Genomic DNA, 19,752 nt, shown 5'->3' with positions numbered 1-19,752 from the left:
TTTCTATAGTAACAAAATTGTTTTGTAAACTCTAAAAATGTCGGTGAGGATAGTGTAATGGAGACTCAATTTACTTTTCCACTGTATACAACTAAAAAACTGAGCAAAATATACAAAACAATGGATTTTAAACATTGGACATCAGGAAGCACAGGGATCATAATCCCTGACAGAAAAGAAAAAAAAGAAATGAGCCTTATGATTCTCTGCATTTTGTATTGCCTGGAAGAAGTTTGTGGCTCACAGAGCGAGGAAGGGAGCCTAAACATAGGCTGGTGGTCTCTCTGAGTTGAAGAAACAGAACACTCAGGTGGTATCCCTGAGTGAAAGCAACTAGAATTCATGGGTAAGGAACTAGAAAGATGGTAGCTGCCCAGAGAGATTCTGGAGATACGTAGAGGAATCTTCTTTAGTCTTTTCCTGAGTACTAATATTCACATACTTTAGCAGAAACCACTGAACTCAAGTAAAAAATTTAATTAATTAATTAAATGTAACTAATTAATTAAATAGTAAAAAATTTAATTAAACAACTTCCAGAGCTCACACAAGGCTAGACATAAAGTTGCCATCAACCAGAGAAGAGTTTGTAATCTGTATTCTATAGAGTCTTCTGAAGGGCATCACCTTGATGGATGTACAAGTACAACACATTCTAAGAAACTTAACTGGAAAACTTCACAAACAAAAATTATTTAAAGGAAATACTTTAATATAGCACTGAACAATGTATTACTTAATTTGGGATTTAATAGAAAATTACGAGGCATAAAAGAAAGACTATAATCTGCCTATGTCAAAAAAATGATTTTCAGATTTAACCCTGCTTTCAAACTAATGAATTAGCCTTTTACAGTTTCATAGATGCTAGTAGAAGACATGACATTCCTGTGTTAAAGACAAAGAACTTTATTACTTATGCCACAGTGACCTGCAAAGAGCTTTGTGTTCACTGCACTTCCTTTGCTTCCTCTCCTGACAAGTCCCGTAGGGCGCAATGCAAAAGTCAACACAAGTGGACACACAATAGATCTGTGGGACAGCTGTGGAATCCATGGCTTAGGAAACTCAAAATCATGTAAGGTACTGCTAGAAAATCTGTCCTATCTTTGTTCCGGAGGAAGACATTATCTTTACTATCATAGGCAGGAAACAAATATGTCCTCTTATTATAAGGAGAACACTCTAAAATAATGACAAAAAGTACAGTATAGTAAGTACATTTTTAAAAAGTTAACTGTAAAGCAGTCTCAGGTGGGTCTTTCAGGAGGTAATCCTGAAGAAAGTATTATTATCCTAGGAGATGACAACTTCGTGAGTGTTATTGCCCCTAAAGACCTTCCAGTGGAACAAGAGGTGGAGGTGGAAGACAGTGATATTGATGATCCTGACTCTGTGCAGGCCAAGGCTAGTGTGTGTGTTTGTCTTAGTTTAAAATAAGGTTTAAAAATTAAAAATATTTTTTTAAATAGGAAAGAGCTTATAGAATAAAAATATAAAGAAAGAAATTTTTCGTACAGCCGTACAATGTGTTTGTCTTCTAAGTGTTATGAAAAACAGTAGAAAAGCTAAGAAAGTTAAGAAGTTTGTAAAGTAAAAAAATTACTGAAAGCTAAGGTTAATTTATTTTTATGAATATAATTTATTTTTATTTAAAAAATTAATTTAGTGTAGCCTAAGTGTACAAAGTTTATAAAGTCTACAATAGTGTGCAGTAATGTCCTAGGCCTTCACATTTGCTCACTCACAGACTCACCCAGAGCAACTTCTAGTCCTGCAAACTCCATTCATAGTAAAGCCTCTATACATTTGTATCATTTTAAAATCTTTTATACTGTATTTTTTCTGTATCTTTTCTATGTTTAGAAACATGAATACTTACCTCTTTATTACAATGTTTAGAAACATAAATACTTACCTTTTTATTATAATTACCTACAGTTTTGGTATAGTAACATGCTGTATAGGTTTGTAGCCTAGGAGCAACAGGCTATACATACAGTAGTAGCCTCTCCCATCTAGGTTTGTGTGAGTACACTCTATGATGTTCTCACAATAACAAAATTGCCTAACAATGCATTTCTCAGAATATATCCTTAGTGTTAAGCAATGCATGAATGTGTATAGATTTTCCTGTTGTGATGTCTGTCTTTTATGCATACATACAATTACTTTGAGTTGTTATTCTTTATCTGAAAAAAATTCAGCAAATGTAAGTTACATATGTTTATGTAAAACATAATGTAAGCAACTTTTATTAATGTTCTCATTTTGCTTAGGTGTTAAGATACAGGCTAAATAGATTTTATTAATGATTGCTTCTATTACTGTTCTTATTTTTAAATTTTTTTATTACACGTTAAATTCTGGGATACATGTGTAGAATGTGCAGGTTTGTTACATAGTGCCATGGTGGTTTGCTGTACCTATCAACCTGTCATCTGCATTAGATATTTCTCCTAATGCAATCCCTCCCCTAACCCCCCACTCCCCAACTGACCCCAGTGTGTGATGTTTCACTCCCTCTGCCCATATGCTCTCATTGTTCAACTCCCAGTTATGAGTGAGAACATGCAGTGTTTGGTTTTCTGTTCCTGTGTTACTTCGTTGAGAATTATGGTTTCCAGCTTCATTCATGTCCCTGCAAAGGACATGAACCCGTTCTTTTTTATGGCTGCATAGTATTCCATGGTGTATATGTGCCCCATTTTCTTTATCCAGTCTATCATTGATAGACATTAGGGTTGGTTCCAAGTCTTTGCTATTGTGAATAGTGCTGCAATAAACATATGTGTGCATATGCCTTTATAGTAAAATGATTTATAATCCTTTGGATATATACCCAGCAATGGGATTGCTGGGTCAAATGGTATTTCTGGTTGTAGATCCTTGAGGAATTGCCACACTGTGTTCCACAATGGTTGAATTAATTTACACTCCCACCAACAGTGTAAAAGCATTCCTATTTCTCCACGTCCTCTCCAGCATCTGTTATTTCCTGACTTTTAAATGATTGCCATTCTATCTGGCATGAGATGGTATCTCATTGTGATTTTGATTTGCATTTCTCTAAAAATCAATGATGATGAACTTTTTTTCATATGTTTGTTGGCTGCATAAATGTGTTCTTTTGAAAAGTGTCTGTTCATATTCTTTGCCCACTTTTTGATGGTGTTTGTTTTTTTCTTGTAAATTTGTTTAAGTTCCTTGTCGATTCTGGATATTAGCCCTTTGTCAGATAAATAGATTGCAAAAATTTTCTCCCATTCTGTAGGTTGCCTGTTCCCTCTGATGATAGTTTCTTTTTGCTGTGCAGAAGCTCTTTAGTTTAATTAGATCCCATTTCTCAATTTTGGCTTTTGTTGCAATTGCTTTTGATGTTTTAGTCATGAAGTCTTTGCCCATGCCAATGTCCTGAATGGTATTGTCTAGGTTTTCTTCTAGGGTTTTTATGGTTTTAAGTTTTACATTTAAATCTTTAATCCATCTTGAGTTAATTTTCATATAAGGTGTCAGGAAGGGGTCCAGTTTCAGCTTTCGGTATATGGCTAGACAGTTTTCTCTACACCATTTATTAAATAGAGAATCCTTTCCCCATTGCTTGTTTTTGTCAGATTTGTCAAAGATCAGATGACTGTAGATGTGTGGTGTTATTTCTGGGGCCTCCGTTCTCTTCCAGTGATCTATATATCTGCTTTGTTACTAGTACCGTGCTGTTTTGGTTACTGTAGTCTTGTAGTATAGTTTGAAGTCAGGTAGTGTGATGCCTCCAGCTTTGTTCTTTTTGCTTAGGATTGTCTTGGCTCTATGGGCTCTTTTTTGGTTCCCTATAAAATTTAAAGTAGGAAATTTGAAAATGTTAACATGATAAAACTGTGACATTGGTATGTAGTCAGAATAACCAAATGCATGTTTGAAAACTGTTATAAATATTGTAAACCAAACTAATTTTGTAAATAATTTAAATATATTCACTATGAAGATTATCTCAATGACTAATTATATTATTGAAATCTAGCAAAATTATATTGGATGTCAACTATATTACTAACTAAGATGGGGTTTCAAGATTAAAATGATAATAACCTGTGAGTCTAGATTTGAAGAATAAAAGGTATAATAGATTTTTAAATGAAACTTTTTTGTCATGCCCAAGTTACAGATTGACAATTACTGCTCAAATAGTTAACTAAAGTCATGGGTTTCTTGCATTTCACTTACTAGCACAGTTTTTAAAGTATCTAGTGTATATAAGGACAAGCCATTCTCAGTCAAGCATAAAACTGAATCTGAGGTAAGTTTCATAGAATTTGAAATAATGGTTATTATTCACATAAATAGCAATGTTATTTTCATGTTCATTGTTGTAAAAATTTCTGTTTAAACTTTTTATAAACATTTTTTCTCATCTAATATTCATAGAACGTGTGTGGGATGGGAGATACAATTTCCTTTAACAGATGACAAAGAAGATTTAAATAGGTCTTATCATTTATCCCAAATTATATAAATTGCCAAAGCCAGGATATGAATACATGTTGGCTTGACTTCAGTAACCATGTTTTTTCATTTATGTCAGTATGCTCCCTATATGTTAATAGTTAGTTTTGAATAGGGGTCAGAAAACTATGGCCTATGGGTCAAACCTGGTGCACCATTAGTTTTGTAAATAGAGTTTATTGTTACACAGTCACACTCATCCTTTTATGAATTGCTTATGGCTGTTCTTGAGCTACAGTGGTAGAGTTGAATAGTTGTGAAAGGGATCATATGGCTCACAATGCCAACAATGTTTACTATTTGGCTCTTTATGGAAAAAGTTTGCTAACTCCTGGTTTAGAATAATTTGTTACTTAAGTCTATGAATTCATTACAAAGTTAATATATGTCATTAAGTGGAAACGGAAGTGAATCACATTTTCTTCATTATTCCCTGGGGCATGAAATTCTCAAGAAGTTAGTTTGGGGAGAGAAAAATCCATGTGTACCTTACTGGAGATTTATGCATAGAGAGCTGAGCCCTAGATAATGGGGCAGCAGTTCCCCTTTAAAAAGGAAAGGTGTTCTGGAATAATCCAGAGGAGGGGAAGGACTAAAGAAACTTGCAACTGTGCTGGCCTGAAGAATTAAACTTGGAGAATTCGTGTGCCAAATGATGTCAAACAAAGTCACTGTGCACTTGGCCAGATGAGGAGGAAGTGTTGACAAACAGCAGGCAGATATAAGTTTAGCTACTTGATAATCTTGGATATAAACAGCAATGATTTTGAGTTTGATATTGAGTCAGAGTGCATCTGCTTGTTTTGAATAGAGAAATGTTTCAGTAAAAAATAAGTACTGATGGTTTTTAAAATATTCTAATCATGAAGCTAATTTAAAAAAAATAGTCTTTCAATGGCTTCCTAGAAACTATTATTTTGTCAGAGAAAAAAATCTCTGAGACAGTTCTAAAAATATATTTGATCGCCTAAATATTCCTCAGATAGTGTGTGTTTTACTTGAACCACACAAAATCTGTGCTAACCTTGAATTTTTATCAGCTTAGAAACTTTAATATGAAAAGCTTAAGTACTCTCCCTTCTCCTCCCCAGAGTAATGGGAAAATTGAAGAGATAACATGAACCCCACCATTTTATCCTATAGTATGGGAACTTAACCCCAAATTAATTAAAATGGCACATCAAATCAGGAAGTAATTATATGACATGTCACAATTATGTTCTTCCTAGATCTCTACCATATAAAAATTAAATAAAGATACTGGGATCTAATGACTTAGACCTCTAAAAGAAAGGGCAGAGTTTCAAAACCTTAAAATAACACAAATATTTCATTCTAACAATTTTCATTCTTCTTTCTTGGCATATTCTCAGTGAATCATGATGTCATTACCAATTTCTTTTTCAAACATTTATTCACTCATTCACTCCGTCAATTATAGGTAAGAGATCTAAGAAAGATAGGGACTAAGTAAGTAGTAAAGGTTAAAAATTAAACATTACTGAAGAGTTTATAACCCTTTCCCATTTATAGAAGGATACAAGGTCTTTATCCTTCTTAGAAGACATTTTTTTCATGCTGCTGAAAAAGACTAGATTTCTATATATAATAAAGAGGTAGCAAGATAATTGAGTAAGAAATGAAGAGGATAGTTGATTAGCTGGAGGTAAAATTCAGATTGTTTTAGGCTGAGAAAAGTGAAAGAAAGATTAGAGCCATCACATTGTTGAATGAATCTTTAGGGGAAAAATTGCAATAAGCAGATTTCTTTTGATAAGTTTGCTATGTATTGATAGTGTTACTCTCAGTACTCAGTAATGCTTCTTGGTCAGAATTTTTATTTAATTGTACCAGCATGGAATGATGTGCCTTTGAGCAACAACAAAATAAGCATTGAATTGTAGTCTATGTTGATAAATGCTAAGAAGAATAAATACAGATTACTGTGACATCATAATTTAATTAATTATTAAGGTATCATTGAGGAAACAAAATATGAGACTTGAATAGGAATTATCCAATTATTCAAGAAAGGTTGGGGTGGGCAGAACATATTTTTGGTGTCTTTGGTAGGAACAGTTTTGATACAATGGCAAAGGTAGAAGCCAAATGGAGAATCAGTTCAGATTCAACATGGGCTTAGGAGATAAAGTAGCATATATATAAAGATTCTTCCTAATAAATTTGACTTGAAATGAAAAAGAAAATATTATAGCTTATGGAAAGTAATATGGGATTCAAGGAGAGATTTATTTTTCTTTAATATGAGAGATGCCAGAGAATGTTTGAATACTCACAGACAACGATGTGTAGAAAGGGAAGATATAGTCAGTGGATGTGACTAAAAAATGAGTAAGATAGGGTCCCAAATACAACGAGAGTGCTAGGATTATAGAAGAAGGGAAACCACAACTCTGACATCCATTATAACAAGAGTGAATAAAGAGAGTATTGGTGACTGTTCAGGTTAAGTTTGCAGTTTGGTGATGAGATGAGTTGAGTTCTTATCTGATGGCTTCAAGATTTTACAAAATAGTAATTGAGGTCATCAGCTAAAAAGTGTGATGAAAAGATGAACGGAGTGAGAGGTTTGGTTAGTGTGGAAAATGCATTGAAAAGTCATTGATATAAATATTTTAGCACCATATGAAAATAGAGTAAGATTGATGGACATTGTTGACTACTCAATTAATACTGACTATTTTGAATATATAATACCAATCTATGTGATTTTATTTAACAACTCTCAGTTGGCAGGATGTAAGCTCAAAGGAAATCAGTAGGATCTTGACCAACATGCGAGAAGGGATGGAGAGAGGGACATAGAAATTAAAGACATTGATAACAAAATGATTTTAATGATTGTCTCTGGAACTTAAGAAAAAAAAAGCTGAGGTTCTGAGCACTAAAAACATTTTATAGTAAAAGCTGAAGAGGGGCATATGTAACTATGACTTTCTGCTGTGAAGACATCTAGGCTCTTTTATTTTTAATTTCCCCTACTGATTCATTCTCTGGAATAGTCTCATAAAATACACATCTCACTTTGTAATTATTCATAACAATGACTGTGATATTACAGTGCATTGCAAACCTGTAATGATACAAATCTTGAGGAAGGCAATGTGGAATGAAAGAAGCTTTGCTCACAGTGACCATTCTTCACTAGAAAATAGACAAATCTTCTCTTCTACTCATAAAGTGGATATTACATGCATTTGTTTATTCTTTTGTCTTTTTAAAACATATCATTTCCTTCCATATTTTAACCCCTCTAGTCTTTAAGTTTTGTTGTTGTTGTTGTTGTTTTAATTTATTTTTATTTTTATTTTTATTTTTTTTTGAGACAGAGTCCTGCCCTGTCGCCCAGGCTGGAGTGCAGTGGCGCAATCTCGGCTCACTGCAAGCTCCGCCTCCTGGGTTCACGCCATTCTCCTGCCTCAGCCTCTCTGAGTAGCTGGGACTACAGGCGCCCGCCACCATGCCCGGCTAATTTTTTTTTGTATTTTTAGTAGAGACGGGGTTTCACCGTGGTCTCGATCTCCTGACCTCGTGATCCGCCCGCCTCGGCCTCCCAAAGTGCTGGGATTACAAGCGTGAGCCACTGCGCCCGGCCTGTTTTTTGTTTTTTGAGACAGAATCTCACTCTGTTGCCCAGGCTGCAGTGCAGTGGCATGAGCTCAACTCACTGCAACCTACACCTCTCGGGTTCAAGCGATTCTCCTGCCTCAGCCTGCTAGCTGGGATTACAGGCGCACGCCACCACACCTGGCTAATTTTTGTATTTTTAGTAGAGATGGGGTTTTGCCATGTTTATCGGGCTGGTCTCGAACTCCTGACCTCATGATCTGCCCTCCTCGGCCTCCCAAAGTGCTGGGATTACAGGTGTGAACCACCACACCCAGCCATTTTTAAGTTGTTGAATATGACATGCCATATCTGAAATATGATGCCAGCCCAAGAAAGGTAAGCCTCATCTTTGATGAACGTAGAAAACTGAAAATGCTTCCTGCATTATTTGAAACAGAAGTATTTTGAAACTAGTTTATATTTTAAATTATTTATTAGGAAATTAATAGAATTAGAAGATTATAAAACCACAGAATTTTAGATCTTGAGCATATGTAGATGTCCTCTTTTCTGTTTTACAGATAAGAACAGAATAAGTGGTTTGCATTTACAATTTATTACTGTAATGAGTGAAATAGAATTCAACTATTTCTATGCCCCAACTTAGTAATGTTTTTCTATTAGGTAATATTATGGTTATATGAAACATGACTTTCATTTTAGGGCCAACTTTTAACTTTGGATTTTTAAATATTGAAGTAGAAAATAGATTGATATAGATATTATGTATTGATATAGATTGCATGTATTATGAACCAAGTGACAGAACTGAAATTAGAATTTATGGCAGATCTCACACCTCTAAGTATTCATGGCCATTTAAATATGAGAAACGTCTTTTTTGCTGACCATAGTTTTTTATCTAGTATGTCTGGTATTCTTGATGAATGTGAAATATTTATTATGTTTCAGAATTAAAATGGGTAAAATATAGTGGCAGACTCAAATGATTGCAATTATACTAAAGACAAAAAAGTCGAAGTATCATTATTCTTTAGTTACCTGCTAATATTACAAGAATTATTCCAAACATCTTAATTTCCATTATATAATTATATATGTAATTATATAATATATTATATTTAACATATGCATATACTTGGCATGTCTTATATATAATTCTCATGATATCTTTCTTTTGCAGACATACAGACACTCTAAAAGCTCAAGAGATCAATTATTCAACTTCAAGAACTGAATTTGAACACAGATTTTGAGCTTCCAAATCAGGTGCATTTTCTACTATTTCACAAGGATCTCTCTCTGTCTCTGTCTCTGTCTCTCTCTCTCCATATACACATATATATATAAAAAGTTGTGTTTATTTTGGTAAAATGGGCAGGACAATGTATTTATTAGGTATAGTTCCATATATATATATATATACATATATATATTTACAAAATATATCTTCATATTTTTTACCAAATATACATACTAAATATTATATCCAAATATATGTTCATATAGTTGGATATATATAATATTATATATTTTAACCAAATTATTGTGAGAAGAAAGCATATATAAAAACCACAAAAATGAATTTTTTATAGAGAGGCAATAGTAAGTTAAATGTAAAATTTTGATTACAACTTGGAAAGTTACATTTGTGGACACCTGCATCTCACATTTAAAGTCAATTTGGTGGTTATATCTCTAATAATGAAATTCAAGAATGCAGTGTGTCCATTAGGTATCAGTATGGTTTCTCTCTCTCTCTCTCTTTTTTTAAAGCAGCTACACAGGGATATTCATCCAAGCAGAAAGATAATACCGGAGTTCCAAACTGGAAGCTGAATAGCAAAAGTAAGAAAAGCACTTCACATAAAATAGTCAGGCATGCTTTCAGGACTAACTAAACATGGTGAGGAAACAGGAATGATAATAGTATCTGAAAATTTGTTGCCTGTTATCATAATTAGTTTTGGGGTATTACGAAGTAAAAAGAATACACAGATTTCAAGATGACTATATGAAAAACCCCATGTCTAAATTAATGGTCACAGTGATACAGCAGGTATTACCAAGAATGTAGACAAAACTACATAATTTTGTATAGCATTTGTTAAAGCTTGGCTTAAATAAGGCAAACTTCTAAATTAACCTTTTTATAATCCTCCATTGTCTATCAAATTAAGCACACTGTTTTGTTAAGCCCTTTCATAACACATTTCAAACCTATCTCTCTGAATTTTCTCTTTAAACTTTATGAAATCTATCTTGTTAAACTTGTAATTCCTCAAACATATTTAGTGCTTTGTGATTTGTCATTTCCTTTTGCCTAAACCACCCTTTCAGCTTTTTGCTTTCTTTGCTCATCATTCAAGTCCATTTTAAAGTCCAAATCTGTCTTATGTATTGAGTCTTTCTTGAAGAAAGAAAGATTTGGTTTTTAAAAGGAAGAGCATATTCAGCATCTCTAACTGAATATGCTCTCCGTTTTCTTAACCTCTCCAGGACCTGTCTTTTTCATCAGATTTTCAGTGGGTATGTAGATTTACAGCAGGAAACTTCACATAAGAAATACCAGTAAATTAGTCATTTGAGAGTTCATCTTTAAAATCAATGCTAATGGGTCAGTGCAGAGATAGAAGGGCATCCAAAGGAGGAGAAAGAGTTCTCAGTTCTAAAATATTGGATCATAGTCCTATTGTGTATACTAACTTATTGAAACAATAAATGAGACACTCATGCTAAATTAGACTTGAGTACAATAATGAAGAGAAGTCTCAGGCAAACTTCAGCAGTGGCATCCAAAGGGGCTTTTCTTTTATTTTTATTTTTATTATTATACTTTAAGTTTTAGGGTACATGTGCACAACGTGCAGGTTAGTTACATATGTATACATGTGCCGTGTTGGTGTGCTACACCCATTAACTCGTCATTTAACATTAGGTATATCTCCTAATGCTATCCCTCCCCCCTCCCCCCACCCCACAACAGGCCCCGATGTGTGATGTTCCCCTTCCTGTGTCCATGTGTTCTCATTGTTCAATTCCCACCCATGAGTGAGAACATGCGGTGTTTGGTTTTTTGTCCTTGAGATAGTTTGCTGAGGATGTTGGTTTCCAGCTTCATCCATGTCCCTACAAAGGACATGAACTCATCATTTTTTATGGCTGCATAGTATTCCATGGTGTATGTGTGCCACATTTTCTTAATCCAGTCTATCATTGTTGGACATTTGGGTTGATTCCAAGTCTTTGCTATTGTGAATAGTGCTGCAATAAATATATGCGTGCATGTGTCTTTATAGCAGCATGATTTATAATCCCCAAAGGGGCTTTAAAGGAAAGGAAGCCTTAGGCTCATCATTTGTGTATTTTAGTAAGCAAGCATATCTTTAGGGTGTTTAAGCATTCTGTGAAGCTAAAGGACATTAGGTAGTATAAAGATTCTAATGGAAAGTCATCTCAATAGTGAAAATCTTGCTACCAAATGCATACATATGCTTGCATTTGCATCCATTCTCTCTTTCTTCCTCCTGCTGTCCTGCTTTAAGGGAGGAAGTATCCCTTCTCTTATATAAGCCTAATCATAGCACCTATGTTCTGGATCCCATCCCCTTTCCAGGTTCTCATATTGTATTCTACCCACTATTCATTCAATCTCTATATCTCTAAGTGTTTAATTGCAGAAGTCAAAAGATTAAATATTATTTTTGAGATCTCAGGTTAGCATCATTCAAATGCCAACTCTGAGATAAGGATTCAGGAGCAAGGAGTTTATTTGACGGTTTTGTAGTATGTTAACAGAAGAGTACAGAAGTGATGCCGGGTAGGGAAAGCAGCTAACAGAAGGTGGCAGTTAAAGTGTACTAACCGTGTGGTCAGTTGGACCTTGATCAGAAATTGGTAGGGAACACATGCCTCAGAAGTATACTACTTGGAGGGTGTACTTCCAGTATGACAATGTGAGTTTTGTGGACCCGTTCCCAAGTGAAACTGGTGAAAATTATTTATTAAAAACCCACTCTTTTAAGTCTTTGGGAAATGATCCCAAAGGTGTAGAGAAAATAAACATTTACTAATTAAAATCTACTAAAAATTGGTAAGAATGGTGAGAATCTGTGGTATTTGTATAGAGACTCACTCTCTTCCTCCCTTCTCCCAAATCATCAAGAAAGAAACTACTGCAGACTATTTCAGCCAAAAACACAGGTCTCCTTCTCCCCTCAGCTCCCAGTAAGAGGGCTTTCTTTCTTTTTTTATTTTATATATATATATATATATATAATTATACTTTAAGTTCTAGGGTACATGTGCACAATCTTCAGGTTTGTTACATATGTATACATGTGCCATGTTGGTGTGCTGGACCCATTAACTTGTCATTTACATTAGGTATATCTCCTAATGCTATCCCTCCCCACTCCCCCCACCCACAACAGGCCCTGGAGTGTGATGTTCCCCTTCCCGTGTCCATGTGTTCTCATTGTTCAATTCCCACCTATGAGTGAGAACATGCGGTGTTTGGTTTTTTGTCCTTGTGATAGTTTGCTGAGGATGTTGGTTTCCAGCTTCATCCATGTCCCTACAAAGGACATGAACTCATCATTTTTTATGGCTGCATAGTATTCCATGGTGTATATGTGCCACATTTTCTTAACCCAGTCTATCATTGATGGACATTTGGGTTGGTTCCAAGTCTTTGCTATTGTGAATAGTGCCACAATAAACATACGTGTGCATGTGTCTTTATAGCAGCATGACTTATAATCCTTTGGGTATATACCCAGTAATGGGATGGCTGGGTCAAATGATATTTCTAGTTCTAGATCCCTGAGGTATCACCACACTGTCTTCCACAATTGTTGAACTAGTGTTGGTGGGACTGTAAGAGGGCTTTCATCTCTGGAGAGGTAGGATGGTTCATCCTTCCCCCAGTTACCTGCCCTTGAGCCTAAGTTCTCGATGAGAGTTCCTGAGAGGCAGGAAATCCGTTCTCCTGCTCACCCCCACTCATGGTATAGAGGTTATGCTTTAGGCATGGAGCCACTGAAAATACTGAAGCCTCAGTCTCCATGACTCAAATTCATAAAGTGGTGGGCCCACCATGGGAGAGGCAATCTGACAAGATATGAGGCTGCTGTGTGCCTTCTCAACCCTAATGAAGCACTTAGCTCCTAAAGTGGCGGCTGTCACTCATAGAGAAGTGCACCATTGTCCCTACTGCCAGATCCGGAGACATAGCTCAGGTATTTTGCCTGGAGAGAAGCAAAGCATAAAACTAATAACTACTAATCTCTTCCCCAAGGAACTCACTTTATGTGTAACCCAGGCTGAAGAAATTCAAGCCTAAAAGTGTTCTCAGAAACAGTGGAGGTAATAGTGAAAGGCAATTGGAAGGAGTTGGTAGATTCATCAGATGTATATGTTAGACTGCAGGCCAGTTAGTTTGCCTGACAGAACCTAGGAAATAGCAGCTGGAATCCGCCTGAGTCAGAACAACTCTTAACCACTGGCCTCCGGAACTACCTCTCAAAGGAGCCCAGATTTGATTATCTTTATCTGTGCAACAGTTTATGTTCCAGAGTACTTCACAAAAATAATCTAGACAGTCATTAAACAAATTAATAAGCAAATAGCAGTAATAAGTTCTGAAGAGTGATGGCCAGTACCTAGTGTTGTTATAATTTATTTAAAATGCCCAGTTTTCAACAAAAAAATTTGAGATATAAAAAGAAACAGAAATGTATGACTCAAACACCAAAAAAAGCAGGCGTTTAAAACTACCTGTGAGAGTAACCAGATGTCAGATTTTAACACACAAAGATTTCAAAGTAGTCATTATGAATATGTTCAAAGTAATGAAAAAATGATAAATAGAAGAAGCTATGAAGACAATGTGGTATAAAATAGAGAATAAAAATAAAGAGATAAAAATGATTTATGAAAAGAACCAAGTGGAAATTCTGGAGCTGAAGAGTCCAATAAATGAAATGAAAAATTAACTAGTGGTGCTTAATATTTATAACATTGTGTCATTGAGTTTGGTGACATAAATTGACAGAAGAAAGAATTATTGAGCTTGAAGATAGATTGATAGAGATTATGCAAGTTCAAAACACAGAGGAAAGAAATGAAGAAAAATAAACAGATCCTCAGAGAAGCGTTGAATACTATTAAGCATACCAATATATGCATATTAAGAATATCAGGAGACAAAGGAGGAAAAAGTATTCAAAAAAATAGCCTAAAACTTCCAAAATTTACTGAAAAACAAGAATCTACATATCCAGGAAGTTCAGTGAACTCTGAGCAGGATAAACACAGAGAACTACAAACAGATACATGACAGTAAAAATGCTAGAAGCCAAAGGCAAGGAGAAAATCTTGAAGGCAGCAAGAGAAAAACAATTTGTCATGTACAAAGATAGACCATTAAAATTAATAGCTAACTTCTCATCAGAAAAAAATGAAGACCAACAGAAAGTGGGATAACATATTCAAAGCACTTGGATGAAAAAGACTATCAAGCAGGAAGCCTATACTTAGCACAGCTATCTTTCAAAAGTTAAATTAAGAAAAAATAGACATTTGGAGATAAACCAAAATGGAGAGAATTTGTTGTTATCAGACTCATCTTACAAGAAGTACTAAAGGAGGTTCTTTAGCTTGAAAGTAAGTGACCTCAGATGGTCACTTGAAAAAACAAAAGCATTAGTGAAGATAATTATGCACTTACAAAAGACAGTATAAATGCATTTTTCTTTTTTCATTACTTAGAAAGAAATTGTATAAAACAATATGTATGTATCTATTATTGCGCCTATAATGTATGGAAATGCAATACATTTAATAAAAACAGCAGAAAAATGGTGAATGGGAAAGGATTTGTATTGGAGTAAATAAATGCTAACAGATGGTAACTTGAATCTACCAGAACAAATGGAGAAATGATAAATAGAAAGGTTCATAGAACAAAAGCTATAAATATATACTTTGTCTCCTTTTAGTTTCTTTAAAAGACATAAAGTTATGTAAATTAATATTTATAACATTCTATCATTGGGTTTGTAATATTTATAGATGTAAGATACACAACAAATAATACTATAAGGGGGGGAAGGGAATAGAGCTATGTAGCTGTAACATTTGTATATCTTACTGGAGTTAAGTGAGTACACATCTGAAGCTGGTTCTGACACATTAACATGTACTGCTGACCCTTGAACAATGTAGGGGTTAGGGGTGCTGACTCCACATGCAGTAAAAAAATCCCCTATAATTTTTCCTCCCTGAAAACTTAACTAATAGCCTACTGTTGACTGGAAGCCTTATTGATAACATAAACAGTACTATATTTTTACAATTAAGCTAGGTAAAAGAAAATATTATTAAGAAAATTATAAGGAAGAAAAATATTACTATTCATTAAGTTGAAGTGGATCATCATAAATGTCTTCATCTTTGTCATCTTGTCATTGAGTAGGCTAAGGAGAAGGAGAAAGAGGAGGGGTTGTTCTTGCTGTCTCAGGGATGGTAGAGAAGGAAGAGGTGAAAGGGGAGGTAGAAGAGGCAGTCATAAATACTTGTATAAGTGGACTTGTGTAGTTCAAACCCATGTTCAAAATTCAACTGTATATAATAAGCTGTAGAACAATCACTAAAGAAATAAGTCAAAAGTTGTCCTAAAGATGTTATTAAAGAAATTTAATTATCACATTAGAAAATATTAACAATCAAAATAAAACAATGAAAGCAGCGTTGAACAAAAAGACATGAGATAAATAGAAACAAAAAGTAAAATGAAAGACAAATATTATCCAACCATAATAAGGAATGAAGTGCTGATACATGCTACAACATGGACGAATCTTGAGACATTAATGCTAAGTGAAAGAAGTAAATCACAAAAATGACATATTATATGATTCAATTTATAGGAAATGTCTACAATAGGCAAATATATAGAGACAGAAAGTAAATTAGTGATTTCTTAGAGCTGGCATGTAGATTGGGAGATTGGAGAATGACAGCTAACTAGTATAGAGTTTATTTTTGAGTAGATGAAAATGTCCTAAAATTGACTATAGTGATGGTTACACATATCTGTGATTATAACAAAAATTTTCAAATTATAAACTTTAAACTGCATACTTTAAATAGATGATTTATATCTTTCTATATAAAATAGTTGTGTAAATTACACCTTAGTAAAGCTTATAAAAATAAAAGAATATCTCGCCTGAGTGGTGAGGATAATTAGACATTTATAACCACCTCCCAATAATCATTTGTTGAGTTTGCTTCTGGTAGTGGTGATTCCTTTGCACTTCCAGAAAGTGGCCTTCCCCAGTTTCAGAAACATGCCTTAATCACAGAGATGCACACATTTTAAACTACAATTTGTCCAGATCACACTGATTGTGGTAAGGTTTGAGGTAAGTGGACCCCTGAGAATATCGACTATAGTCTAGCCTTTCTACTGCTCAGATCTATTTACATCTTTTGTTTTTTTAAATTTTACTTTAAGTTCTGGGATACATGTGCCGAACGTGCAGGTTTGTTACATAGGTATACATGTGCCATGGTGGTTTGCTGCACCTATCAACCCATCATCTAGGTTTTAAGCCCCACATGCATTATGTATTTGTCCTAATGCTCTCTCTCTCCTTGCCTCCCACCCACTGACAGGCCCTGGTGTGTGATGTTCTCCTCCCTGTGTCCATATGTTCTCATTGTTCCACTCCCAATTATGAGTGAGAACATGCAGTGTTTGGTTTTCTGTTCCTGTGTTTGCTGAAAATTACGGCTTCTAGCTTCATCCACGTCCCTGCAAAGGACATGAACTCATCCTTTTTTATGGATGCATAGTATTCCATGGTGTATATGTGCCACATATTTTTTATCCAGTCTATCATTGACGGGCATTTGGGTTGGTTCCAAGTCTTTGCTATTGTGAATAGTACTGCAGTAAACATACATGTGCATGTGTCTTTATAGCAGAATGATTTATAATCCTTTGGGTATATACCCAGTAATGGGATTGCTGGGTCAATTGGTATTTCTGGTTCTAGATCCTTGAGGAATCACCACACTGTCTTCCACAATGGTTGAACTAATTTACACTCCAACCAACAGTATAAAAGCATTCCTATTTCTCCATACCCTCAGCAGCATCTATCATTCCCTGATTTTTTAATGATCACCATTCTAACTGGTGTGAGATGGTATCTCATTATGGTTTTGACTTGCAGTTCTCTAATGATCAGTGATGATGAGCTTTTTTTCGTATGTTTGTCAGCCACATCAGTATCTTCTTTTGAGAAGTGTCTATTCATATCCTTTTCCCACTTTTTGATGGTTTTTTTTTTCTTGTAAATTTGTTTAAGTTCCTTGTAGACTCTAGATATTAGACCTTTGTCGGATGGGTAGCTTGTGAAAATTTTCTCCCATTCTGTAGGTTGCCTGTTCAACTCTGATGATAGTTTATTTTGCTATGCAGAAGCTCTTTAGTTTGATTAAATCCCATTTGTCAATTTTGGCGTTTGTTGCAATTGCTTTTGGTGTTTTAGTCATGAAGTCTTTGCCCATCCCTATGTCCTGAATGGTATTACCTAGGTTTTCTTCTAGGGTTTTTATGGTTTTAAGTTTTACATTTAAATCTTTAATCCATCTTGAGTTAATTTTTGTATAAGGTGTAAGGAAGGAGTCCAGTTTCTGTTTTCTGCATATTTACATCTTATATTAACTATATCTAATTACTGTTTCTTAAAAGTTGTACCTGGTTATATATATTTTTTTAAACAAACATTTAAAATCACAGGGTTGGTGAGAAAAACTACAGTCACCCCTCTGTAATTGGTACTAAGGCTGCAATGGAAATTCATCTTGCTTCTCTAGCACCTGATCTAGAATCCTCTCATGCTTAGATGGCTTTGCTGCTCTAGATTCCCTTCTTTGGTTGGATAACACAATCCTCATCAGTGAATGTCTAAGCTTGTCATTACCGTACTTCTCAGATTGGGGTGTCTGCAAGTAATTGTTTAGAGTTAATACTGGATAAAGAAACAATTTTTTAAAAATCCAAGTCTTATCCACTCTTTTATTAAGCCAGTCTATCACCCTTAAGATCTAATCCTTAGCTGTTTTCACTGAGGCTTTTTGGCAAATAATTTATTTTTTCTCAAAGCTGGGGCAGCCCTTTCTTTCTCAACTGGAAAAGACCTAGTTAGGTGCTTAGAAGCCATGAAGGATACTTCTTAAGTGGGACAAATATATTCTTGCAAAATGTATTCTAACTAAAGCTTCTATATTATTTCCAGGTGAGGGAGGGTGCTATCTTCTAGCAAGAGTATAGTTGACAACTTCGGCAGGATCAGAGGGTTCCAGGGAATCAGAGAATCAAAGCTCTTAAATGCATCAACCAGATGTTACAGTAGTTCTTATTAGTGCTTTGATGTCAGCAGAGGAAAGTTGATAGGGTTATTAATTTAAAAGTTCTCTGCAGTTCTGCTACAGTCACAACCAAATCTTGGCCTAGTTTTCAGACTAATCTACTGTTTCCTTTCTGAAGATGAAGCTTTTTTTTAAAAAAAAACACCACCATAGAGACTTTTGGCTTCCAAACCTGACCCTAGATGGTGGTTGGCTAATTTCAGGCTGTCTGTTTCTTTGTTCAGTGAATCAATTGCACTTAACAGTTACACATTTCTAATAGTATCATTGCTACTATATCCCTCACACAATACGGATATTGGATAAGCTATCACATTTCCACCTGTGTACCATCCCAATTCATCAAAGACAAGAATCTTATTTACTCTAAAGCTACTATATTTCCAGGAATGATTGCAACTCCACTTAAAACAAAAAATGGTTCCTTATTGCCATATGGTGGGTGTGATGTTTTTTATGTGTCGATTTTACCAAGCCATAAGATGCCCAAATATTTGGTTAACCATTATTATAAGTGTTTCTGTGGAGGTGTTTTTAGATGATATATAAACATGTAAATTTGTAAACTGAGTAGAATAGATGATCCTCTGTAATGTGCATAGGGCTTTTCCAATTAGTTGAGGGCCCGGATAGAACAAAAAGGATAATACTTTCCTAATTAAGACAGAATTCTTCCTGCTTGCCTGCCCTTAGAACCGGAAATTTTTTTTTCTGCCTTTGGACTCTAACTAAAATATCAATTCTCCTTGGGTCTCCATCCTGCCAGCCTTCAGATGGAAACTACGAAGTTGGCTCTCCTGGTTTTCAGGCCTTCAGACTCAGACTAGAGCTAAATCATTGTCTATCCTGGTTCTCTAACTTACTGACTTATTCTGCATATCCTTGGAACTAGCCTGTTTCCATAATCACATGAACCAATTCCTTATAATAAATCTATCTCTCTGCCCTATATGTAAAACTTAAGTCGGTCTCTCTCTCTCTCTCTGTCTGTCCCTTAATTTATATATATGTGGTTCTGTTTTTCTGGAAACTAATACAATGGGTGAGTAATTCAATCTCAGAATCTTACCCAGAGGATAAGCTTTCTGTGGTCACCTCTGGTATGTTGGATTCCCCCAAAAGCATCTGTAAAATAAAGAGGTCATTTCAGATGATGTCTAACTTATTTTATTGTTTTCATTTTACCATTTATGACTTTTTAGGATGTCTAGAATA

At 34.9% G+C, this 19,752-nt stretch overlaps 1 long non-coding RNA gene across 1 annotated transcript in view; it reads left to right on the top strand.

The window, feature by feature from the left end:
* The first annotated feature begins 9,278 nt into the window (after positions 1 to 9,278).
* The window catches only part of LOC115832457, a 24,956-nt gene continuing 14,482 nt past the window's right edge, over positions 9,279 to 19,752 (top strand). The window contains exon 1 of the long non-coding RNA XR_004027966.1: positions 9,279 to 9,360. This is a non-coding gene — a long non-coding RNA (uncharacterized LOC115832457). The remainder of the gene's footprint in view (positions 9,361 to 19,752) is intronic.

The sequence above is a fragment of the Nomascus leucogenys genome, chromosome 22a (assembly GCF_006542625.1).
Source record: "Nomascus leucogenys isolate Asia chromosome 22a, Asia_NLE_v1, whole genome shotgun sequence".
Lineage (NCBI taxonomy): Eukaryota > Metazoa > Chordata > Mammalia > Primates > Hylobatidae > Nomascus > Nomascus leucogenys.
The sequence above is the reverse complement of the archived record's forward strand: the minus strand, read 5'-3'. Positions and strand labels throughout refer to the sequence as shown.